This window comes from Hyaena hyaena, unplaced genomic scaffold, assembly GCF_003009895.1.
Source record: "Hyaena hyaena isolate Hyena2069 unplaced genomic scaffold, ASM300989v1 scaffold_7, whole genome shotgun sequence".
NCBI classification, from domain to species: Eukaryota; Metazoa; Chordata; class Mammalia; order Carnivora; family Hyaenidae; genus Hyaena; species Hyaena hyaena.
This window is the reverse complement of record NW_024080639.1, coordinates 1,656,515-1,682,975: the sequence shown is the minus strand read 5'-3', so window position 1 is coordinate 1,682,975 and position 26,461 is coordinate 1,656,515. Positions and strand designations below refer to the sequence as shown.

Sequence of the window (26,461 nt, the reverse complement as noted above, 5' to 3'; positions counted from 1 at the left end):
TTCTAATGTAAAGTTAACATCGGGTCAGAAAACCCTCTGGAAGAAATGTCTGTATCAATGTTTATAATCTCTGCACTTACGGATTTGCAGTTTGTGCAGAAAACTCCCTAAGCGACTTTATTTTGGTTAAATAAGACTAGCTTGTGAAATAGTCCGTATATCCAAATCCATCCTAACTCAGGGTCTTGGCAGCCTTTTGTACAAATAATGTCTTTTCCAAAATGTGTATTTGAAAAAGGAAGAGGGAAATTAAGTGGCACACGACGTCCCAGGGTTGCTGTAAACTGACAGACCCCTAGAAACAGAACGCAAAGACTGATGGTCCATTCATTCTTAGAGCAAATCGCAACGCTGTACGTTCACTTATTGATTTAATTGAGGCACGGAAGGTTGCAGTGATGAGCAAAATGTTTACCCTCCTTTCCTCTTTTTTTTTTATAGTAAAAGTTTATTGAAGCATGCCTTTGTGTGTGTGTGTGTATGTGGTTGTTGGTATGTCAAACAAAATCTGTATGAGGTTTAGAGGCATTTGGCAGACAAGAAACGAAAAGATACTGTGTAAAACCTTAATCCACGTTCACAGATGGTCCTGTTCAGGTGCTATTTTAATTATGAGGTAAAGAACAGCCCCACACAGTAGGAAGTCATCTTAATACACGGAGAGGGGCCTTTGTCTTCAAGCAGTCAAAAAGCCTTGTTAACGAGAAATCTAAATACTTTGTGTTGTAGGGGAGAGTCTCAAAATGACCAGGATGCTTGGAGAAAAACAAAACGATGGGGCCTTCTGAAAATCATATGAGTTCACTAGAAATGTCTTACAAAGTGTGGGGCTTTGTGCTTCCTTAATATTGGTTGTTTTAGCGACGGCTCGTCCAGCGATACGTGCGTGCCATAAATATGTTCATGTGATCAGAGAAAAAAATAAACAGAACAAATTGCAAATAACATTTAAATTCTTTTTTAAAAACTTTCTTTAATGTTCATTTATTTTTGAGAGAGAGAGGACAGAGTGTGAGCAGGGGAGGGGCAGAGAGGGAAAGAGATACAGAATCGGAAGCAGGTACTGGGCTCTGAGCTGTTCAGCACAGAGCCTGACGCGGGGCTCAAACCCATGAACTGTGAGATCATTACCTGAGCCGAAGTCAGACGCTCAACCAACTGAGCCACCCAAGCGCCCTGCAAATAACATTTAAAAAACATTTTTAGCCCCACCTGGAAGTATTTCTTTATGGTTCTTAAGCTCAAAGGGCTGCTTTGCCCTTCAAGCGATAGAGTGCCCAGAAGAGCTAATAATAATTCAAACGCTGCTGTAACTTACAGCTTGCATTAATAACACACAAATAGAACGGCCTTCTTATTAAATGTTAGTAATATAATAATGTCTTACTGTCTTTCCCTTAGTGGGGAGTTATGAGGACCTCATGTTAGGACCTCAGTGTCGTGACATAGTTAATTATCCATGGATAATGGTTTTCAGCCATCGCGGTTCTGAGTGACGCAGCTCTGTTGTCAAGGGCTTATTAAGTGTTTGCAGACTCAGGTGCAGTGCACCTATGCACGTCCCTACAGAAGCAAACAGCTGTGTTTTCTTTACCATATTATACATCACATAGAGTGTCTCATTTATTACAGCTGAGCTAATGATGCAGGCGCAAACCTCTATGTCCCGTGCTCTATGGCGATGATATATTTGCTGTAGAGATGTTAGCTTGTTTTTCCTAAGTAATTAATCTCTTCTGGTACCGACTGTATCACATGAAAATGGGTTTGCGCGGGGCTCAAAATACATTTAATCCGGTCTGCAAGAGACTGGGCGAGACCTCTGGATATAGTGGCATTTTTTTTTTCTCCCACAAGGGCCTCCCCCTGTCTGCAGTCTCCCCACCGACAGGATGCTCACATTACTAGGAACTTAGACTAATAAAAGGGAATTCTCTTCAGTCCTTGAGCACCAAGACACAGTTCAGACCTGAGTATGTGCTAAGTGAAAGGAAGCCTAGGGACGGTCACGCGAGTTTGGTCCCTTGACAAGGCTGCGTATTGTCCACATGGAGACTTGTGGGCAGCAGGTGTCTGTCGAGTCTAAAATGCCTCGCAGTTCATGCCCAGGTAGGCCCTTCTGACGTGCGTCAAGGCCTAGAGCAGGCACTCCCGGACTGGAAAACCCGTGCACTGAGGGCACACGCTGTTTTGTAATACCCTCCCAAACACTTTTTCATTTTAAGGGTAATGTATTTTGCTTTCGATTAGAAAAGCGCAATTCACATTTGGATCCATGGTTCTCAGGTGATATTGTTGAGGACAAGAGTGAAGTCAGTCTTCACGTTTTAGGGTTAAAAAACATTTTTAAGTCGTTTTTAAAGGAAAGTGCTAGACACACAACGTAGGTGGTCCGTGGCTGTCGCCACAAATCATGATGGTGGATCACATCATCAAAGGTTAGGAAACACGGGCCTTACAAACCAAAGGGGTCAGGAAGCTTGTATCTCAATTATAATAGTGCTCTTGATTATGAAGAGGACGATGATGATCATTATCATAATAATAGCCGCTACCTTCAATGAAGAATCTATGCCAGGCCCTCCTCTAAGTGTCTTACCCATAAGTCTTTATTTACTCTTCATGCCAACCCAGGCAAGCAAGTGCTACTTTTCCGTTTACCAGGTAAAGTACATAGGAGCCAGGAAGGCCAGGGAATTTACCAATATTAAGGTATGTTGTAAGTGACCAAACTAGGACTTGAGCCCAGGTAGTGAGGGTCTTGTGTCCACTTTTCAGTCACTGCGTCTTTCTACATCTTGACGGGTTGAGAAATGTCAACTTCTGTCCGCCCTCTAATGATGAGGGAGAAAGGTGGAGAAACGTGAAAACATACAACACCGCATGTAATAGTATATATATTACTTACATTATATAAATAACACAGCATCTGTATTTATATTATTTGTACATATTATATATACTCATGTATAATCTTATGATGCAGTCACCATCCTTGCGCTGTGAGGGCTCTGACCTGCACTGCTGGTGAGAAATGAGAAGTTTGCGACTTCTGTGACTATGTTCTGAGCTCTTGGCTTCCTTCCATAGCATCTTGAATGTATGCTAGACTAGGTGCCTTAGAATTTGAAATCCTTTATTTGAACTGATGAGGAAAAGGCAGGGTGGCAGGGAGAGCATCACATTATTTTTTTCAATTACTGCCACAGAACCCTCCGACTATGTAGTACGAGGGCAGAATTGCAGAATTAACACCAATTTCTTACTATCCAGGGACCTGTGGATAGTAGGAAATGCACAAAATCTTTGGCAACTTTTTTTTTTTTTAACATTTATTCATTTTTGAGAGAGAGATAGAGTGCAAGTGGGGGAGGGTCAGAGAGAGAGGGAGACACAGAATCCAAAGCAGGCTCCAGGCTCTGAGCTGTCAGCACAGAGCCCAACGCGGGGCTCGAACCCACAAGCGATGAGATCATGACCTGAGCCAATGTCGGACGCCCAACTGACTGAGCCGCCCAGGCGTCCCAATCTTTGGCAACTTCCATATTTCTGCACTTAGAAAAGCATCATAATCCTTTTCCCGATTCCCTTCAACTATATAGAAGCAATGTTTACTCTTGTCTGAAACATAAGTGAAACCCTAGCAAATAGCATAGTTATATTCCCAAAAAGAAAAGACAGAGAGTTAACCTCTGAAAACTAATCTCAACTCGTAACAAACATGTGGAAATGAATAAAAGAACATAGCCCACAGGACCATGATGTAGGTGGGAGTTAGGTTTCCAAGGTCCCGGAGCAAGACCGAAGGCACACATTTGAAGCTGTCTCCTGATTCTTGGTTTATCTTGATTGAAAGTCCCAGGAAAATGCTCAAGCAGGCAAGAATTCGCATCTGTCTTTCTCATCTGATGTTTTTCTAAGCCAAACTGCTTCGTCTTCTTCAGTAGTATTTATGACTGGTTACATTGCACAAGGAAACCTGGGTAAGGCGTTAAGGGTATGGAGAAATGGGTAATTGGGCCACTTAGAAAATCTATCCAGCGCATGTTTCCACTGCAGCACCCCCATGGGCCAAAAGTCGTCAGGAACAATTACCAGAGAATTGTGAGGCGCTCAAAGAAGAAAATTGCAGAACAAAATGGGTTGAAAGAATTTATACTTTTGTCATTTCCAGCCGAAGCCAAGGGGCTAAAACCCGCGTCTCGCACCATTGTAATCTACAAGCATCTAATTTGCTAACAAGACTTAACTGATCAGGATCTGCAAGTCTCCTCCACGAGTATAATCAAAACAAGAAGCATCTGGCTCTGGAGCGTAAATGTTGTGGATCTTTTATCCTGCAGCCCCACCATTTTCTTTCTGGCAGGCTGAGATGAAACAGAAAGCTGATATTTGGAGCCACTGGAATTGCAGGCCTCGTAATTTTGAAATATCCATTTTATCCCGTGTAATTTCTTCCCTAAGATTCCTCAGCCTAAATCTGATACAGGTAGGAGCCAAGACAAACAGTAACCATTTATAGTCACCCAGGCCAGTTTGAATTTCAGTCTAATGTAAAGCAAAGAGATTTTTTGGCTTCATTTCAGGTGTGTAACAGGGGTAGAAAATGCATTTAAAATTTAGCAGCAAATGTTACCATATGTTTCCATAACAACTGCAAACTTTTACGTTCGAAAAGCAATAATATAAACACGGAGGAATCTTGGAACAGTAAACTATTAATTTACCAAATATAAAAAATCCAGCATTGAAGGGGGCTTTTACAGCCACAGAAGCCATGAGGGGGCCCAGCATCCTGTGAATTTCTCCATTACGTGGCAGAAAATACTGCCGGTGGGTTTAAATGAGCAAATCTTTTAAAATTATAGGTATAGTGTCAGTTCTCCACAGTGCATTTTTCTGAAGCCATGTGTGGTGGTGCCAGCCACGGCCCATTTCTTTCACCATCTTGAACTAGTAAAATGCCCTTGAGTAGCTGCCCCTAATGCACCTATTGTAAAATAAGTGCATTTTTGTTTTCTTCGTCCACAGCTTTAAACTTGGTAACGAAGGCTGGGGTCTTGCTCAGAGTGTAGCGCCCAGGAACTGGGCCTAAGGCTTGTGGAGGAAGAGGTGTCCACAGCTTGTCGATACATGCGAAGAAGGTTCACGGTTTTCTCTACTCCCCATCTTGAACTACAAAAGGGAAAAGGTGCAAAGGGGGAAAATGGCTCTACTTGACCACGGCTTAAGAAAGAAGAGTTAGTAACTAGAGTCGTTGAAATCGCCACCAGGGGGAATTCGCTGTCCTCTGATGTCTCTGTAGGGAAAAGAAATAATCTTTTAAAGCACGTATTAGAACACGGCGACCTGCAGGTGGCTCTTTCATTTGGAAAGAAGCATGATTTTTTCCCCCTAAACCTACCCCAGAAAGTGGATGTGGTGGGGTTTGGAATCTTTTCCTAGAACAAAACGTTACCTCGTCATTTCAGTTAAGGTGATGTGGGGGCACCTGGGTGGCTCAGTTGGTTGGGCAGCCGACTTCGGCTTGGGTCATGATCTCATGGTTCGTGGGTTTGAGCCCCTTGTCAGGCTCTGTGTTGAAAGCTAGCTCAGAGCCTGGAGCCTGTTTCAGATTCTGTGTCTCCCTCTCTCTCTGACCCTCCGCTGCTCACGCTGTCTCTCTCTCTCAGAAATTTAAAAAAAAAAAGGTAAGGTGATGTGCCTTGACTGGCCCTGAAATGTGGGGTTTGTGAGATGGCTGTCACTGAATATACCGATCAACGAAGGAAGATTAACGTCAAACAGAAGAGAAGGTGAAAGGGAGGAATAGGGTGCCTAAAAATGAAGTGCAGAACTCCCCGGAGGGCCGTTCAGGAAGGGCCCTGGTATGGTTACAGATTAGAGAAGGGGCTACAATTCTCTAAATTTCGGGAAGTGCAGTAAAGAGGCCCCACAGTTCAAGCTGGGGCAGCATGTCCAACCTGGCTTCCCTGAGCCTTCACAGTGGAGCCCTCAGGTCGCCAAGCGCTACATGGTGGGGATGCCGTTCAAAGCAGGGCTCACAATGCAGTGGGCCACGGAGAAGATGGAGGCTCATGTTTAAGGTACCGTGGAAACCTGGTCGGGTGGGAGTGAGAGCCGGAAGCACAAGTGAGGGTAGAAGAGTTGTTTTGTAAAAACCCCGTTCGTTCCCGAGTCCTCGGTGGGCCTCATTTTAGGGCAGAAACTTAACTTGCCCTGGTTATCGCTTTCTCTGGCAGGGTTAGTAAGAAAGTTTCTTGTGTTTCTATCTGCACGTGGCCACGTTGAAGCATCTCTTTGAACTTTATTGAGATTGGAGCCTGGCATTAATCTTAAGGGTCCAAAAATTGTGTCTAACTCCCCAGTAGCATGAAAAATGGGTGTGGTGGTTAAGAAGAAAGAGCCATGCCATTGCTTCACTCAACAGATATTTTTGTAAAACTTTTTTACCTTTATTCCTTCTTGAGAGACAGAGAGAGATAGAATGTGAGCAGGGGTGGGGCAGAAAGAGAGAGGGAGACACAGAATGCGAAGCAGGCTGCAGGCTTTGAGCTGCCAGCACAGAGCCCGATGTGGGGCTCAAACTCACAGACCGTGAGTTCATGACCTGAGCCGAAGTCAGGTGCTTAACTGACTGAGCCACTCAGGCACCCCTCACTCAGCAGATACTTAGTGAGCACTTATTGTGTACCCAGCACAGGAGACAGGAGGAAGAACAAGAAACACGACCTGTCTCTTGTTCTGGTGGAGCCTATGGTCTAGTGGCAGGAGAGGAACTGAAGAGAAGTGAGTAAATCAAGAAGATAATGACAGACGAGGACTGTGGAGAAAAGGAAACCATTGGGAAGGGGCCTAAAGCTTCTTAGCGATCCTCGAGGAAGCCCCACCAGAACGAGGCCAAGAAGGAGGAACCAGCCAGCGGGACCCGAGCATAGTGCCCAAGGGAGAGGAAGGTGAGAGGGGCCTGGAGAGACAGGAGGGGTGCAGCCTTAGGGTTGGGGTACAGATTCCTTTCCATCGTGGGGTTTGCCGACTCAGAATAAAAACGAATCCAAATTCCATTTGCGAAGTACTTTGAAAGTTTCCACGTGTCCCCAGTGCTGTGAGAGGTCTTCCAGTCAGTGATGTCAGAAAAAAGATATTAATTGTGAGATAAGGCACATGGCATCCATCATAAGTAAACCTTGAGCCTCGTATGAGGTAGGAAGGTTTCTATGGAGAGAAAGCAGGAATCAACAGGAAGCTCATCAAGTATTGAGATCAAGTACCTACTGTGTGTGGCTGCTTTCTGTGTTGAGTGCTGTTACCTCCATTTTATAGATGATGAATCTGAATGCCCAGAAAATTAAAGATACTTACTGATAAAACTTTAAGTCACACCAATTTAGCATGTTGGAAGAGAAACAAAACCTAACAGTCACTACCCACTAACTCACACTATTACCCAGGCTTTTGGGGAGCCTGAGTGGCTGAGTCATTTAAGCCTCTGACTCTTGATCTTGGCTCAGGTCATGATCTCATGGTCCATGAGATCAAACCCCACGTCGGGCTCTGCACAGACAGTACTGAACCTGCTTAAGATTCTCTCTCTCCCTCTCTGGCGCTCTCAAAATAAATAAATATTTAAAAAATTATTACAGGCTTTTGAATAGCCCTATGACATACCTCCCCACCCCGTTGATGCGCCAAAATGTCAAAACAAAAGGATCTGTCTTTGTTTTTAGGGATGTGGGGAAACAAGAGGACTCTAGGGAACATGTGGTCTGTTTTGAAGCCCGTCTTTGGGAGAAAGTCAGCTCAAATAGAGGAGGCAGTGGCAGCTACTAAGTGGCAAGAGAAACAGACTGAGTCCTTGGCGGAGGAAGGGAGCATTAATGGAAGAAGTAAGAGCCAGGTTCGCCCTTGCAGAGTTGAGGAGGACACCAAGGGCGGAAAGACCCTGAAGACATTGCAATATAGTGTTACTTCCCGGAGGCAAGCAGAAATGTCACGAAACAAGGTGTAACACATCCACTAAACCCTCAACATTTTCCTCTCTGGTCTTGGAATCTCTACACAGCCCTGTCTAAAATCTGCTTCTGTACCGTTCAGATGTCTGCTCCAGGGGTCTTCTCCTTAGATTACCTTTTGAGGGATGGCCCTGGATGGAGATAGGTCAACTTTCAGGTGACCTTTTTTCAGCAGAGGCCATCTCCCACTGGAAGTCTTCTTCTCCCCTGGCTTCAACTGGGCTGGCATTTCTGACAGACGTGTAAACAGATGCAAGCATTGTTGCTAATGACAGGTGATTATAAGAGGCATGGGGGCCAAGGTAATTAAACCGCGATTTGACAGGAACATTTGGCAATGTAATATTTCAGCACTAGAAATGTCTTTGCAACGCACTTTTCCCACTTGGTTTGGTGAACATGATTCATTCCTAATCTTGAGAGGGTGGTGCTTTGAGATCCGAAACTGTCCTGTCCAAAGTCATGGTTCGTCATGGGGCTTCAAAAAATGGTTACCAGTGGACCGTGTGGGGATCTGCTGAGTGTCAACTCTTTCCAGGAGCGGCTCTAGAGCGGGAATCATAGCAGGAATAGAATCTGTGCCCTGGTGCAGGGACTGTATTTGACGTATTATCCTGTCTGATTTAATAGTGATTATGCCTTGGAGAGAAACATGAATTATTTTTCGACCACTGTAATTTCAGCTGCTCTCCCTCTTACCTGCGTTTACCTGATGTTGCTCCCGTGGATCCATCGAAAGATAGCTTAATCAATTCTCTCGTCCCCTAAATTTCTACTACTAGAAGTGGAAGAAATGTCTCACGTCACCAGTAACCTGTTGTTACAAGGACCCACAGTAAAAACGATCATCAAGGTCATGGAATTTGTTTGTCCGTTCAATTTAAGTGTAATATTTAAAAAAAGAAAAGAAAAAAGAAAACACGACATTCTTTTTGCTGTGAGGATCATTCGAAATGCCTTGTTAGACACTTAGAGACTACTTCCTACTACTGGAGGCAAGGTTACGGTCATGTGTTTGCAGGGATCCTGACTTCTACTGGATAAATAGCAGACCTTCCTATAGAGGTCATCGTTACAGTTTCAGCTACCGGATTGGCTCTATGACTGTACAGACCAGCACATTTATAGTGACTGTGGATAGCATGGTCCCTCCTAATGCGATGGCAGCCAACATTAATTATTTCTCACCTTGTCTAAGATGGGAACTTCTCCCTAACAGCTTAGTCCATTCCTCTGCTGCAAAACCAGCTTTTTCGTACCCTTGACGTTGTGTATACCTGGCTATTTGAAGAGATGGGCTAAGTGGACCATTCAAAGGCGCAGCCAGGCACTGGCAGGAGAGTGGTTTCTTTTCCTCCGCTGATTCTGATTTTCTCCAGGGAGGGGGGATAGAGGGAGATGAGTTTGCGACTCCAATTTGGTTTGTGCCGGAGGAGTGCCGAGCGAGCGTGCCTGTTTGTGGGATTGCCCCCTCCCGCGTGGAAAGCTCCCGGCCTCCTTTTACATTCTGCTTCAGGCTGCAGTCAGTTCTGTAGCTGAGGCTTTTTTAAAAGCTTTGTCAGGTAGGTTAAAAGGTGGCCCACCCCCGGTGTATTAAAAGAGAGAGAGAGATTAAACTCAGTAAGCCTGCCATGTTCTCTCTAAAATATCAAGTCAAGATGATTTTTAAACCCAAAGTTACGAGGCTTGGGGGGTGTGACCTTTAGTGAAAGCAGTCTGGCAGCTGGGGAGGAGTGACCAGGGCTAAAGACAGTCGGTGGGCTGGTGGCCTCGGGGAAGGCTGCTGAGGCCAGAGTGAATCGTCTGCGTTTCTCTGCCTTCTGGCCAACAAAGGCACTAACCCCAGATAAACACCCAGCCTGACTCCTGGGCCTCTGCATTTGCCGCAGACGCCCGGGTAGCAGACCGGTTTTCAGAGCCGCCTGCTTACAGCCCAGCCTCCGTTGAGCTCAAGAAGGCAGGGTCTCTGCCCTCGGGAGGCTTGAAATCAGATAAATACGACTGCTACTAATAACCTTTAATTGAACTTTGAATAAGTACTCAGGTGCTTCTCATGTATTATTTACTCAGCTAATCCTAAAGAATTGTAGTACTGGCTCAGCTTTACTGAGTGCTTCTCCATGCCAGGTACTTTTTGAAGTGCTTAATGTGCATTGACTCAACTATTACGATGGTATTTGATGACGATGATGATGATGATGATGATCCCCTAATTTTAACAGGAGAAAAGCCAAAGCGAAGAGATGTTGAGTAACTTTCGTAGAGACATGGGGGCCTGGATGCAGAGTTGCTGGGGTTTCCCAAGGCCGAGCCCTCTGCCACCCACCATCCATGGAACCCAAGTTCGGATCACCGGGTAGGCATGTGAAACTCAGACTGTGGGTCTTCCTCAGGCAGGGCGGACAGTTGGTTTCTGATGGATTCTCGGGTGGCGCTGATGCCCTCCACTCTATGCCAGGGAGAAGAAAGCAGTGGAAAATAGTCACCCTCAAGCAAAAAAAAAAAAAAAAAAAAAAGGGAGAGAGAGAGAGAGATGTATAATAATATAAACAGAGTGATTTGAGGATGCCAATAGCAGTAATAATATTATTTTATTATTGTCACTGTCGCTGACACTGGGAAGCAGTCCCTGTGTCCTGGGCACTGTTTTATAGCCAGGGACCCTTGTAACTGGTACTATGGGGTGTCTCGTTTACTCCTCACAACAGACCCATGAAGCAGACATGACTGTTCACCCCATGTTATGGCTGAGGAAATGGAGGCACAGTTTTCAAACTTGCCCAAGTGCCAGAGTGAGGATTCAGTCGCCCCCCACGCCCCCACCCCCGGTGTAATTCCAGAGCCCATGCTCTTGACCGCAGAGAGAGCAGTGGACAGCTAAGGGGATTCAGAGCCACATCCGTGGAGCAGGCAGTGTGTGAGCTGCCCCTGAAGGAGGAGGGAGCTGGGGAGAGGCTGCCCAAAGGGAAGGGAGGTGTGCAGGGGCCTGGGGTCATGGACCACCAAGTGTGATTGGGTGGACCACATGGGGACTTCCGTGTGAGCCGCTTGGAAGAAACGAAGGATGCTGCTGGAAAAGCAGGTTGAAGGCTTTGAAGATTAGCAGCTGACGGGACTCAAGAGTGGACTCTGTGCTTCCCAGCAGCTGTGGGGGCCATACTCTGACTCAGATCTCGCCAGGAAACTTCCAGACAGAACGATAGAGTCATTCTTTGTTAAAGGTGCTGCCAGGCCGTCTCTTCCCTCTGCCTTTCATGGCTTGAGAGCGTCAGAACCTGTTCAGAGGAGAGTGTGATTTCTCAGCTTAGCGACCCTGTGACAGTGACTCATGCCCTGCCGAGGGAGAAGTGAGGTGGTTTTGTTTTTTTGTTGTTTTTTTGGTTTTTTTTTTTGTACACAAGCCACATCAAACACAAACGGGGCTGTGCGTGCAGGTCAGAGAGCGTGTCCGTGTGCAAACCCACGTACCACCTTTGGAAAATGCCCGCCGTGGCACTGTCGTCAAAGCTGCCAACTTATTTTATTTCTGATATTGCATGGCAGCCCCCGAAGGAGGCAAAGTATGAATTTTTATCTCCCATTTACTAGACTTTCATTATATCGTGCTTACAGACACGGTGTCAGCACATAAAATGTTAAACATCACTGGCCTGAAAGAGGCTCCCATTCTTTTACCTCTGGTGCTGGGGGAATCTTGCTAGGCCTTCTGTAGTGGTTCTGTCAGGGTAATAGGACATGAAGCAGTCCTCAGTAATGACAGACATTGAATATGAGTGACAGGAACCTTGACCGCGAGGAATGGGTTCAATTACCAGAGACGAGGAGTTACCTGAGATAAAACCAAAGGGCCCAATTGTGCTCGGTTTCGACCCCGTGACTCGCAGATCCAGAGCAGCGAAGACAAATGGCTGATTAACCAGCCCCTAACCCCCTCTCTCGGCGGCGATGAACTTGTTTGGATTTCCCCGTCCGAAAGGAAAAAAAAAAAATCTACGGGTGGCATGTTTCTAAAGGAAATACGATCAGAAAGCAGGAGGGCCGGTGCTCGTCATTTGTGTCTCTTCTTGCAAGCACAAAACCAAAACCTGTCATTCTATCTGGGAGCGGATCTAGGACACAGTGTCCAGAAATCAATACAAGATCAATGATTGCTCTCTTAACCCCACCTTTCTTTCGCCGCGGCGGGACACTGCCCAGGTTCACCTGTAGCCAACCTGACGCCAGTGTCAATGAGAGCCCCTGCCATCAGACGCCCTCCTCCTTTGCTTTCCTCCTGCGGGGCTGCTCCGCTCAGCATTGAGGGCAGCTTTCTGCCTGTTTATAGCCGACTGCTTATAGCCCCCAGATAGAGTGCTAGCAAGCGGCCCAATTAAACTGTCGTGGGGCTGCCCTCACTCGACTAGCTCTGCAGTCATTTAGCCGGCAGACATTCCTGACTATTACAGCTAGAAGCAGCATGTCTCCAGAGCTGGAGATAAAAATGAATGAAATTTGTAATTCCGGGCTGACACTTGATCCCGGCTGTTGAACTAATGCTATTGCACCTGAAGTTTTTCTTTATGGTAATTGCCGTCTGTGTTATTATTTCATATCCCAAATTGGAGAAAATTGCAACAGGTATTAGATTCTGGGAGCGCATTCACCGGAGCCCTATTGTGCATTCTTCCAAGGCAGATTCCAGCTCCTGTTCAAGGCGGGGAAGACAGATTTTGCTAGCCAGATGCACTGGCTTGGGTTTCATTATTATCAGGAACATTCCGCGTGTAGGTCTGGGCAGGCGTTTATCAGCTTTACCTGAAATCTGCTCTGAAATCTACTTTGGGTACTAATTCAGTCGGCATATGTTGGGACTGGCCCTGGGGAATTCAGTGACGATGACCAGCGCTGACCGTGATCAGTCTGCTTGACCCCTGACACATCCGTGGTGGAACATTAAGTCTCCTGCATTGTATAGGCTTAGGCAAGCGGGCAATGTGGAATAAGACTTCCCACAGGGCCCCTCTGGAAGCCACCGCTCTGTGTGGTAGTTCTCAACTGCCCCACTTCACTGAGAACCCGTTGAATATGTATGTCACAGGTTTGAAGCCTCTCGGCCTCCCGGAGGCTGAGATCACTGCTCCTCACTGCCTGTTACTGCTCACTGTCTCCTCATTTCTGTTAACCTCTTTCGCCGGGTCTCATCCTAGGGTTTGGGGATTTGGAGACTTTCCAGAATAGCATATGAACCACATTCAGAGTAGAGCGCAGCCTCAGAAAGCTTGTAGCAGACGGCTTGGGAAAGCATGTATTTTGCAGCATTCACTTGTCTGCTTAGCTTGTGGTCAGCGCTGACTGTGAAGGCTTCAGGCAGGATTCAGGACGAGAATTCAGATCTGGCCGGTGGAAGCACTATGCTTGCCTTCAAGCGAATGCTCTGGGGAACGTGACCTCACTGACACTGTCGCTTTCGTTTCCATCTGAAGACCACACCTGGCAGACAGCAGAACTCCTTCAATGTCAGGGGCATACTCACACCTTTAGGATCCAAAGGCTTTGTCCCTATCCGCATTAGGAAGCTTTGACAGGCTCTTCTCTGTATTTTAATTAGAGGCACATGTGAGAAGCTCAAACCTCAAAGTAAAGGAAGGTAGACATTAGGGCTGTGCACTGATGCTTGCTTCCTCCTTTGACCCCCAGACCTGGACAGTCTCCCTCATGGTCCACGGTCCCCTGACATGAGGATACCTAGAAACTTACAAGGAATCATCCGAAAGTCCTACTCAGGTACTTTCTTTGCCAACACGGACATCTGTGCTTTGAACACCCAGGGCCAGTATCAGACAGTCTGTGGTGGAGGGTTTAAATTGCAAGTTGAAGTACACAGAGTTTGGAGGATCTCCAACATACTGAACGTATGGTGGTCTGCATTGCTTTCGATACTCCTAGGCTTTTCATACTAATTTGCTAATAAGCTACTCTGAAAACTCAAATCTATTGAAATTGAATTACTGTAATTTATAGCAAAGTCCAAAATGAGAAATCTGTATTTTCTTTGCCCACTGAGAAAATGAAAGATGAGTCTTTCATTTATATATGAGACATACAGAATATATATAGAGTATCAAGTATAGAATATATTTCTAAAATCCTGGGAGATTTATTTTCCGACTCTCAAATCCAGGAAGAAAAACCAGCTTTTTCTTCAAAACAAAACCAAGGCTAATCTGTCTTGCATTTTTTGAAATCACGATGTTCACAACCGTTTTAGGTATTTTTAAACAATAGACTCAGAAGCATACATTGACTTGCTCCCAGAGGTCCTGCAAACAAAAAGCACTTTCATTCTGTCGGTATTTGAAGATCCGAAAGATACCACAGTAACACAGGTGAAACTTGTTACATAAGAACTGCACGTGTGCATATCCGACCCAGAACGAATTCCCCATATTTCTGCCTCTATGTCTCACCAGCACGAGCAGTAAGCGCTTCTCTCCAAATCTTACCTGGACCTAGTATTTTCTATATTTCGAGTGACTGTTAAGACGTAGCTTGTTTGACTCATGAGTTACTGTTAAGACGTACATTGTTTGACTTGTGATGTCGAAGACATGGTGGTGACCTCAGCAAATGAGCCTTCATAAAAGCATGTTTGTCAGCGAGCCATTATAACAGTGTATATACAATAAGAGTCAGAATTTGGAAAATCCCTAGGATGGGGGCAGCAGAGAGGATGACTGAGATTTGGGCTCTCAAAAGGCAAAATTAAAGGAAAACAAGGCCCCTTCTCGGTGGTACTAGGAATTTATACACCTATAGCCGGGTCAGTAGTAAAAAGATTCTTCAGGTGGCATATATTTGGATGAGGTGAGAGTAGTGCACAGAAGGGAAGGACTCTTGAAAGTTTATCCTGCAAATCCTGAAATAATTCCTTTCTTCTCTTATGTTCACATTTAGAGAGTCAGACCTTGCGTTAAGTGCCTTGCTTTCACCGTAATCTTCCGTCTCTTGTTCTCCGTTATTCATTGAGGCAGAGCGTATCCTCACCAAGGCAGACACTGGGCCTCCGGAAGCGAAAGTGATGGCTCCCACTGAATGTTTTATACATAGTTTTAGAAGTTGGGACTCAACGGGGACTATTGCTTCTAAAGGCACGGTACCGAGTTTTGGATTTGGGTCTCTGTGAGATCAGTTGCTCTTATCTTGGAAAGCACTAGAACTTTCAGCAGAGAGCTCCAAGCAGATTGTTGTTCCTGATAGACTTGTGTCCCAATGCTAGGCTTTTGATTGCTGCTGTGAAAAGTAAACCCTGCTGGAATATAATACAAAGTAGACTTCTCAAAATCTAAACTTAAACCAGTTTTCATAAGGGTGAACTACTTGGAATCGGTTGAGTTCCCTGCCACATGGGTCATAGTAGGTCTTTGTCTAGACTGGGGGTTGGTAAACTTCTTCTGCAAAAGGACCAGATGGTAAATACTTTAGGCCCTGTGGGCCACACAGTCAGCCACAACTCTTCTGCTCTGCTCTTGTAGCATAAAAGCCACCATAGATGATATGTAAGCAAAGAGGTATGGCTGTGTTCCAATAAAACTTTATTTACAAAGCAGGTGGCAGGATTTGGCCTATGGGCCGTAGTCTGTCAGCCCCGGGTACCACACCTTGAGGAAGAGTTATCTTTTTTTTTTTTTTTAATTTTTTTAATGTTTTATGTATTTCTGAGAGAAAGAGACAGAGAGAGAGAGAGAGAGCATGAGCAGGGGAGAGTCAGAGAGAGAGAGGGAGATACAGAATCTGAAACAGGCTCCAGGCTCTGGGCTATCTGTCAGCACAGAGCCTGATGCGGGGCTCGAACCCACGAACCGTGAGATCATGACCTGAGCCGAAGTCAGACGCTTAACCGACTGAGCCACCCAGGAGCCCCAAGGAAGAGTTATCTTTAAGGGAACCAGAAGGCAACAAATGTTTTCTTTTCATTTATTAGTTGCTTCTGTAGATTGCTGGGGTGCAGTGCCTTCTCAGCATCATTTGAAACTCTTTTCATTGGCTTGGATTTTGCAGTTGGGTTGTTGTTTTCTTTTTAATCTCTTGTTTAAGCATATGTTAAATGTGTCCGTGTTCTTTCCATTATATATCTTGGTTGCCTTCCCAGACTTCAAATTGCAGTGAATTTATCCCCAAAGGATTCTTGGTATCAATTCTCAAGATGCAATTTGAATGTCGTCTATTTCTATAATGGAAAAAGGATTCCAAATCTCCATTACTGAAGTTTCACAGAAAATAATGAATCACTGAGCTAGCTGTTACTCAGCACTGTTAAGGTATATGGCATCCTTTGTTATCTTGTCTTACAGCCTTACATCAGTCCAAAGAATAAAGTAGTGTGGAGATTTAATTTTAGGGCTGCACATGAGGCATTAGACTATGATTTCTAGCTAAGTCCTGCCGGACTCCGATCATACTGTAATGAAATTTGTTTTCCATGACTAATTTTCCAACTGCAAACAAACCAACAGAAGCGCCAAAAATGGTTTGAGTCTCAGAATTATTGGCCACAGCAACTGTAGAAGTCTCCTTATTGTTCTGCTATTTCTTTTTATTTATTTATTTATTTATTTATTTATTTACTTATTTATTTTACAAATAGTTTATTGTCAGATTAGTTTCCACATAACACCCAGTGCTCATCCCCACAAGTGCCCTCCTCCATGCCCATCTCCCCCTCCCCCCTACATCCATCAGTCCTCAGTTTCTCAGCATTCAAGAGTCTCTCATGGTTTGCCTCTCTCCCTTTCCCCCACCATTTCCCCCCTTCTTCTCCCCCCTGGTCTGCTATTTCTGCATGATGACCACCTTCGATGAATCTTCTTAATCATGGGTCCCTGTATGATCAGAATGAGGGCATCGGCTTCTTTTACCAGGAGGATCAGTGGCGGGACTCATGATGGCAAGAGTGGTATTTAACTTTGGTGCGCTTTTTTCCTCCTCCCAGCTCCCCCTCCTCGTGGGCAGCTGTGTCGGAGAAGAGGGGAGATTCTGCCAGAAATTGCATTCTTAGCACCTAAGCATCTCTGTCCCCTGCTCGGAGGTGTGCTACTGATCCCCAGTCTTACTGCCACGTAAGATACTTAACCTGTGTCCTCCTGACTCTCCAGCTCTCCACATGTGAGACACTCAAGTTCCCCTCATTCTCTCTTCCCTCTTTGTTCTCTAGAGCAGCAGCACAGGGCAGTGGGAAAAAGTATGACTTCTGGAATCCCAGATCGTCTTATCTTCAAGTGGCCCATTTTACTTCTCTGACCTTTCAGTTCCCTCTTGTGTACAAGCAGAATAATGCCAACCTGACATGGTAGAGTAACTTTAAAACGCAATGAGGATATATGTTTCAAGTGCTTTGTAAGTGATGCTGATCGTGTTTGAGTCATTTCCACTATTTAACGAGCCATGTGGCCTGGCCGTGTCCAGGAGGCTCCTTTGTCGTCATTAAAGGAACCAAACCCATCGCCCCGTTCTTTTGGAGCAGAAGACGCGGACTTGACCGCGTGAGAAGCAGCTTCATTGCAAATGAGCTGCGGTCGCTCTATGACAGAATGCCAGTAGGCACTGGTCCCATTGTGTTGAATAAATGTCACCCCTGGAAACACGGTGTCCATTCTAAAATCGCCGCGTAAAATTTCCAACACCTGCCTTTGCACCTTCTGACTGGGGGCTCATCTTTGCAACTACCATTTGTCTTCTCAGGGTACAACATGTTCATACATCAGGCAGATGTCTGTATATTAGCCAGATCTTCCGTTGATCTCGGTTTCGGTTAGCGCTGGAAAACAGTTGCCTTCCAAAGTGCCCTAGAGTAAATGCATATGCCAGTAGTCCCCATTGGAATCGGTGGCAGCCACGAATAGCCTCTTAAGTTCGGTGACCATCTTTGCTGTTACTTACATGTGATGTGATCACAAACAGAAAGAAACTTAACTTTGCATATGTCGCTGTGAGGGACAGGTGGATGTGAGCGTAGGGCACTGGTACCTTCTGCCCCTGTCGAATGAGTGAAATCCTTCCCCCTGAACCAGCCAGGAAAACATATGATACCATTTGCGGTGCTAGAATGTTGCACGCTGCTCTCCTGTAATTATAATGGCCTGATCTGTGTGTGGGGGGGGAGGCGTACTTCACAGTCATTAATCTACTGAATCTTGGTATCAGTGGCCCATCTTGAGGAGCAGCAGTACTTGGCTGGAGGAGCAGGGCTTTGGTTTCATTGTAATAAGGATAGCTTTGTTAAAATTCTGCCGTGCGGTGGTGCCTGAGGATTCTGGGAAGAGAAGGTTTTTCTCCCCGCCCGCCCCCTCCCCCCCACTTTTTTTTTTTTTCCTTTTTTACTTGGTGGGGATGGATTGTTTCTCTCTCTTCCATCCCCTAGGTTACTATTTATGCTCTCCCTTGATCTCCTGCTTGTCCCTTTATTTCTCCACGTTGGGAAAGTTTCTTTCTGTGTGACCAGGAGCCTGTTTAGCAGACCATATTGTGAGTGAAGGGCCAGCGTTTGTTGCCTGATTTTGGCAATGCTGGGCAGTCAGCTGGGATGTAATTAAGACTCTGAGAACAGGCTGTCTTCTCCACAGGAAGGGCATGTTAGATGGTGCTGGGATTTGGGGCTGTCAGTTTGGCCAAGGCTGGAGACAGAGAGCTAGGGACAGAGATATTTCCTTTCATTTATAATCCCTTTATGTACAGTGTATGCACTTGGCGAAGTTTACATATAACCTAGTGGCTGGAGCTTACAAGCCAACGCAGTGAAATTAGCATATGTTACATGTATATTTTAGTGATATTTTAAAGCAAGCGCATGTTTCCAAAGTGAATTATGCATGGACGACAGCAACAGGGTTGTGTTGCGCTGGGTGTCAAATCCCACAACTTTTTGTCGAGACCGTGCATTTTACACTAAAAAGGCAGAAAGACTAAACGAAGTAAAACAGTTTTAATTTTTAACAGTTTGGTTCGGCCCAAGGAGCCAGGCTGTGACAGATATAACTGACATTTGAATAATTGGATTAATTTAGAGAAGGGCAAATCCAGTTTTGACGGTTGTGCTTGTGTGTACGTCTTCTTCTTTTCTTTCTGTTTCTGTTTTATTTATTTATTTATTTGCAGGGATGGGTTTGTGTGGCTTAGGTACACGTTACAGGATGCCAAACAAAGCTTGAGGAGAGGTGCGCAACATTTATATAAAATTGCCATCTGGTCATTTTGTTGTCAATAAGCATGTGTATAGATATGTGTGTGTTTGTGTGTGTGTGTGTTCACACACACGGTAGTAAGCCTTCTCTGCATTTTGTGTAAAACGAATCCACAGCGTGGACTTTGCTCAGCTCGTAGGTGACATATATATCGTGTAGACAAGCCCATCATACGTGCTCTTGGTAACGGAATAAATTCAGCTGGAGGAAAATGTTCACCACTTTACGGGCCATAGAGCAAGTGTGCAGGTGGGCACACTCATTGTGACACTGGCAAGCCCTCTCCATCCCTATGCCACTGTGTTATAAAACATCACAGGGCAGCAGAAGAAAACGCCTCACTGGGCATCTGGGGTGTCAGTAGCCAGATTCCATATGGTCGAGCCCTCAACCCTCAATCCCTTCAGGTATATGGGGGCTGTTTTAGCTTCTTGTGCGAAGATCATCTTGGCAGTTTGAGACTGAGAAACCCAAGCATGACCCCTTAACCCCCACCTCCGCTTTAGAAAGCCTCTTAATTAAATCTGCCAGCCAAAAGCCAAGAGTAGGACTTGCAGCAGACAGTCTTCAATTGTGGCTCCGGGCCGGCTCTAAGAGCCTTTTCCCCAGCAGGACATTAATAGACATTAACACTCGGGCAAGAAGTGTTGATGTGTGGTTTATAATGTTAGCACCCAGTTAGGCAGGTATAACACATGCTGTAGCGATCTTGTACCAACACGTGTGTGTTGAGTCAGATTAATGAGAACCGTAAAAGGAGAGACATTCTCCCCAAGCTGGGGGGACTTCATCCCCCCCTCCTTTTACCCAGCAAACCTGGTGCCCAGCTGGGTGGAAATGACCTGGTTGGACCTTTGTCGAGAATAGCATAAAGAGGATACTTGAGGGGCGCCTGGGTGGCTCAGTTGGTTAAGCGTCCGACTTTGGCTCAGGTCATGATCTCATGGTTTATGGGTTCTAGTCCTGCGTCAGGCTCTGTGCTGACAGCTCAGAGCCTGGAGCCTGCTTTAGATTCTGTGTCTCCCTCTCTCTCTCTGACCCTCCCCTGCTCATGCTGTCTCTCTCTATCAGAAATAAATTTTTTTAAAAAATTAAAAAAAGTTTTTATATAAAAGGATGTTTGAAAGTTTTGTTTCGCTCCATCACGATGTGATCACGGAGCCCCATGTGTTGGTCAGGACTTCGCATAAAAACCTCTTTCCATTTAGTGCCGTTCGGGCTGAGAGGAAGGGAAACTTTCACGCCACGACCTAACTGTCAGGCGAACATTATCGTTTTCCTCCCTCAGCTTTCCCCTGCTCGTCTTTGAGAGCTTCTGGACAGTTTGGAGACACTTTCTGGTTTACTTTGTAAATGGGGCAATGAAGCGTTCCTCTCTCCTGGCTGGCTCTCCTCAGAGGATTCACAAAGCCTTTTAAAATTGTGTGTTTTTCTGGGGCAGCCTTCAAAGTCCCAGGAGCGGAGGACCATCTGTCCTTTATATTAAAAGAATCTTCTGCATTGTGTACCTGATGTGCTTGTCCCAGAGATAGATGTCGTTAATTAAGGGACAGCATTTGTCCTTTATGTGAAATAAATCTTCTCACTTGCCCGCAGAACAGTTTTGCAAGCTTTAGGAACCCCTTAAAAGGACACTCAGCCTGGAGTTGTGGTGTCTCCTCTTGGTCCCTTTGCTATAGATGAGACGTGTAGAACGCGGGGTGGGTTTTTGCTTCTTTTGTTTTGTTTGTTTTTTTTTTTTTTACCTGTTTTCTAGTTAGTTCATCTATTGTGATTGCAGCCTTTTGGAGAGGCGTATGTGAGTGAAAACAATCTACCGTATTGATGGTAGTTTGTGACTTTTGGGGGGAGACTTAGGCATAGCGAGTTCCGGGTTCCATCCACTGTGTCTTTCCGCAGCAGATAATGACGGTGCTCCTGTCCCCCAGTGCCGCCCCTCCACTTTGCTGCCACCCGGCCTCTGTTACCAGACCCCCTCCCCCTGGGGAAAGAATCGTGCAAACATCTGCCCACAGCAGACCGAGCCAGAGTTCTGTCAGATCATAGACGACACCTCCCTTAACCTGCTGGATCTCAGTCTCAGGAAGCCCAGAAAATGGTTTGGGTTTGGAATCTGGAAGAACAGCAAGGATCACATGGCCCGGAAGGGCCGTCTAACAGCCGTTAGCCTCCGGTTCTGCCAAGCATGGAGGAGGAGGGTGGGCGGGGCCTTGTGGGGGCCTAGCTTCGAGGCAGGATTGCACCAGCAGAGACTATCCACCAAGGACCACTTCCAGGGTAGGAGGGGACGAGATGGGCCCAACTGTCCTTTTGCTGGTAGGAAAGACCTGGAATGGGCCACGCTGGGGCAAGGAGCGCAGTGCATGGCGCGTGATATTCTGAGGACGGAATAGTCCAAACTGAAGGCCAGCTTTAATACGCAGCGATTCACCTTCGGAAGAAGAATCACATTAGGTGTAATTCTCCACCATCCATTTTCTTTTTCCCCTTGGTGATCATGCAGACAAGGAGCCGTGGAGGCGGCGCGAGAGCGTGAAGCAGGCGCGGGTGCAGAGCCAGCAGGCGTGATGGCAGCGTCCGCCACACAGGCCAGCACTTCCGCCGTCTGCGAGGGCCATTGCCTTTCACCTGCAGCCGGCCGCCACTTTGGGGGCATGTTTCAGATCCTCTCATTCTTCAGTAGAAGCCGTGGATGTGAAACTTTTCGACATTTTTGGTGCCGGCAGATATTTCGCTGCTTTAAAGCAGTGCGGGCCAGAGAAAGCTCATCTGTAGTAAAGATGTGCTTTGTGTACTGCTGGTTTGCACACACGGACGTACACGGGACAGTAATGTTGTCAGAGTGGGGGCGTTCTGGACCATAAGCTGACAATGTGGAAATAGTTTTGTAAAATAAAAGGAAACTCGTCCTCAATGGTTAATATTTGGGGGGATTTCCCTCCGAGTCTTTGTCTAGTGCGTATATATTTTATATGCATGCTTTAAAATAATTGTAATCCTAGGAGCCCACATTTTTCCGCCTACCATTATAGGCAGTCTCCTTATACAATTTACGATGACCACAGCATAGTCAAGGAAGTGGATTGCAGCATGCAAAATCATCCCCCCAATTGTTGGCCATTTAACTTGCTTTTGACTGGACAGCATGGTAAGTAGCATTGCAATTAAACATCTACTCGAACCACTTCTTCCCTGTTTTGGATGATTGCCTTAGAATCCGAAGGATTGCTAAGTCAAAAGATAGGAACGTTGTTACGGCTTTTGGCATATATTGCCGGATCGCTTTCCAAAAGTGTTTTACCAGTTGACACTACATTCAGCAAACTATGAATATGCAAGCTTTCAGTATATCCTTGCCAGCATTATTATAGGATCTACCCCCATCCCCATATTGGTAGGTGAAAATTGGACTTCCATCCTTTTTTGAATTTACATATATTTGAGATTTTCTTGTAAATCCGTTGACTGATTATATTTAGTCTTACAACATCTGTATTCACCAAGGCTAAATTTTGTTGAGGTTTTGTTTGCTTTGTATATGTGTGTGTGTGTTTAAAGTTCTCTCTGTTAACAATTGATAAGTAATTTAGGAAGAGCCTCCTTGGCAAGGCCCTCCACCTGCAGGGAACCCCCAATCTCAGCATTGCTGCAGCTGCTCCTTTTTTACTGTGCATTAACTTGGAGCGGGGCCAGGGCCCAGGCAGGATCCCCTTCCTGAAGAGGGGCCCTTGTGTGTCGGGTGAACCACAAGCTCAGGGCTGTATCTGCCAGTATGTTTTTGGCAGAGCCATCTACTAAAATCCCATCCACACCATTCTGTGAAATGCAGTCACAAATTTGGATGATGATTACCTGATGCCACTTCTTTGTAACCGCTAATCTCCATGTCCTAGGTGATTTTTGTCCATCGCCTCAGGACCGTCCCTCCTTCCCCTCTGCCTGGTGCATGTTTTCACTATGGTGTAGGCAGTACATGATCAGAGTTTCTTATAGCGAGGTTTAACAGAAAAGGCCCGAGCTAGTAATAGGGACTCAGGCGTTCTCTTATAGGCTATGCCCTCTGTTTAATAATAGCTTAACAGCAAGAACTCACCGAGTGCTGAAATGCTTCTTAGCATTCTTGATAGATTAATGTGTCTTCGTAACCTTCCTCTTAGATAGGAATGTTATTTTACCCATATAGTTAAGGAAGCCACGGCTCAGAGAGATGCAGTTTTTGTCCAGTGTCATACTTCATTTTTCTGAATCAAAGTGAGTTTTTGTTCTTCCATCTCTCAGCCTCTATAGCTGCAAAATAAGAGTCCCTTCGCTTTCCCCCAATGGGATGGCACGGAACTGAAATGGTATCATGCATACCTCAAGTTGCGGTGCGTGTTGAAATCCAGGACGTGTCATAAATCGTTGTTATTAACCGGTGCACCTCTCTGGCCCTCTGCTTCTTAACTCATAAAATGTAGGTGCTTGAACCAGATTATTTTCATTGGTTACTTTCAGCTATAATGTTTCCTCATTGGCTACAGACTCCGTTCTTGGTGAAAAAAAAGTGGGTGTAGTCCCACCCTGGACTGTGAATACGGCATAGGAAGTCTTCTCTGCCTTCCAGGTACCCCCGTCCCTCTGAGCTGGCTTTTTCCCAGGAAGTAGGTGCAAAGTTAAAACTTTGGGAGTTTTAGTCTTTGGCGTGCACGGAGTGTACACGGGGTCATTGAGATACCAGTGTGCCCTGGCCACTTCAAGGCCATAAGGACTTGCTTGCTTCAGCTCTGAGGATATTGTGACCTCTTACATATAAAAGTGGGATTAGATCTTACTCCTGTTTCTCCTCCTACCTTACCCTCAGGTGGGAACTTAATTAGCTAAGACGGTTAATGGAGAAAGTAAGGCAGGGAGTCAGCTCCACACAGAAACGCATTCAGGCTTAATTTCATACCTATCTTTTTTTTTTTTTTTTTTTCCAACTAAAGATCTAGGATCCCATATGGCACTTAGCCTCCTAAACAAAGATCATCAGCCCGAGACGTGAAGCAGGTGGCCTGGCACAGAGAGCAGAGGTTATTTTTGCCGCTGGGCTCCTGCCATTTCAGAGTTTAATAGTGGCAAGATGGCACAGCGGGAGGCTGACCCCAGCTGCTCTCCCTTCGGTGGGGATGGAGCAGTCCCACCGTCTCCACAGGGAGTACACCCGCTCAAATCTAGGTCACAGCTACCCTCCCGGAAAAGTCTCTGTCTAAACTTATTCCCATTTGCTCCTTAATTGCCACTTCCAAATCTGATTCACTTGGAGTGAAGTCACCAGGCTTCATCGCTCCCCTCGCCTGGTGTCTCTTTAACGCCTGTGATGAGGAGATCTTGGCGTTTTTTTTTTTCCCTTCAGGTAACAGGTTGAAGAGACTTTGAAGGGCGGTGTTAGAGACCAGAAGTTGGAACCCTTGATTGTACTCCTGGCTCTGCCTCTCCCTCTCCCTCTCCCTAGGGTTTGGGTACCCCACTCCCGACCCCCCGCCCCTCCCCCCTTCCCTCCCACACTCCCTGTTTATAATCCGAAGAGGAATTTCAAATTCAAATGCAGGCGACAAAGATGAATAGGAAGGAAAGAGCAAAGAAGAGGGGTAGTAATTGGGGAGGAACATGAAAGAACTCTGAGGTCGGGTGGTGGCTACATAGGCCATGTATACCTTTTACAGAACTCATTGAACTTGTACTTAAGATCTGTGTGTTTTACTGCATACAAAACAAATATGTAAGGAGTGAAATGCATTGATAGTGAACCGCAGAGCACACACTTTGTTTAACTGATGAACTGTAGCCAGTTGCAGGATGTGGGCCCAGTGTTGCTACAGTTTCAAGGAAAGCCAGAAATTCAGATGATTTTTGAATGTTTGTTTATTTTGAGAGAGAGTGAGAGAGCGTGTGCATGCGCATGCGTGCACATAAGCATGGGGGAGGGGTGGAGAGAGGGGGAGAGAATCCCAAGTAGGTTCTGAACTGTCAGCGCAGAGCAAGACTCGGGGCTCAAACTCACAAACTGGGAGATCATGACCCTGAGCCGAAATCAAGAGTCAGATGCTTAACTGACTGAGCCACCCAGGTACCCTCAGAAATTCAGATTTTTTTTATAAAATCTCAAGATATGTAGACTTGTGGGCCCTGTTTGGTCAAACAGAACACCAGTTTGTGAATTCCAGACTGGAGGCTTCTTCTTCTTTTTTTTTTTTTTAAATGTTTATTTATTTTTGAGAGACAGAGTGTGAGCTGGGGAGGGGCAGAGAGAGAGGGAGACACAGAATCTGAAGCAGGCTCCAGGCTCTGAGCTGTCTGCACAGAGCCCAACACGGGGCTAAAACTCACTAACTGTGAGATCATGACCTGAGCTGAAGTCGGACACTTAACTGACAGAGCCACCCAGTCGTCCCCAAACTGGAGGCTTCTTAATTCTCCCCTAAGGATCATTACTTCCAACACTGCATGATTCTGGCTCTCAGTGAGGCCTTGAACAACAACAAAAAACCCAAATAAGCAAACAAACAAAACAAAAAATACCTCGTTTACCTCTCAGTTTTCCTTACCTATTAGATGTTGGGAATTCATAACTAATCTTTACAGGGATCTGGTGAAAAGCATGAGGTACCGTGTACAAAACCACTTGGAAATACAAAGACACAGCATATGAACCCAAGTTGCTGTTACCTTTATTATTATTATAAAGAATTATTGACATTTCCAGAATTACCCCTGTTGAGAGTGGAAGCGCTGAGCTTTCAAGGACAGCTGATAGAAACATCAACAATTCACCACGAGTAAATTGTGTGCCTGCAAATGAACATGCAGACTTTTCATTATCCTCGGAGAGGAATGCTCCTCTGTGGTATGTGGCAAAAAGAGAAGGCGTTTCATTTGTTCAGCTGCTCATATAAATTGCAGAAACTCTGGGAGCCGAAGTCCAAGGTGCGGCAGTCGCATATAAGGAAATGAAGCTGATGCTATATTAAAGATTCCCTGTCACACGCACTCACTGCCTGGGGATGGGGACGCTGCAGCCTTGTCACTGACATTTTGTGAACAAGCAGCCTGTATTGGATGGTGATAAATGGATTATCTTAAATGTCATTCTGCAGTGTTTTAGAGTTGCAAGGAGAGTTTTGATATTGAGTTGTTGGTTAGTATATTCTGTACCAATCCTTTATGATGAAATAATCTCCCAAAGTTACATTCAGAAATGTCAAAGTTGCTTAT

The 26,461-nt window shown here is 45.6% G+C and overlaps 1 protein-coding gene across 2 annotated transcripts in view; it reads left to right on the top strand.

Annotated features, from left to right (window-relative positions):
* Positions 1 to 26,461, top strand: part of FTO (FTO alpha-ketoglutarate dependent dioxygenase) — a 391,330-nt gene that overhangs the window by 242,823 nt on the left and 122,046 nt on the right. Inside the window, exon 9 of one of the 2 annotated variants that reach the window (XR_005530153.1) lies at positions 6,699 to 6,956. The exons of the other annotated variant lie outside the window; for it this stretch is intronic. The gene's annotated coding sequence lies outside the window, so the exon portion shown is untranslated. The remainder of the gene's footprint in view (positions 1 to 6,698; positions 6,957 to 26,461) is intronic. 2 annotated transcript variants of the gene reach the window in all.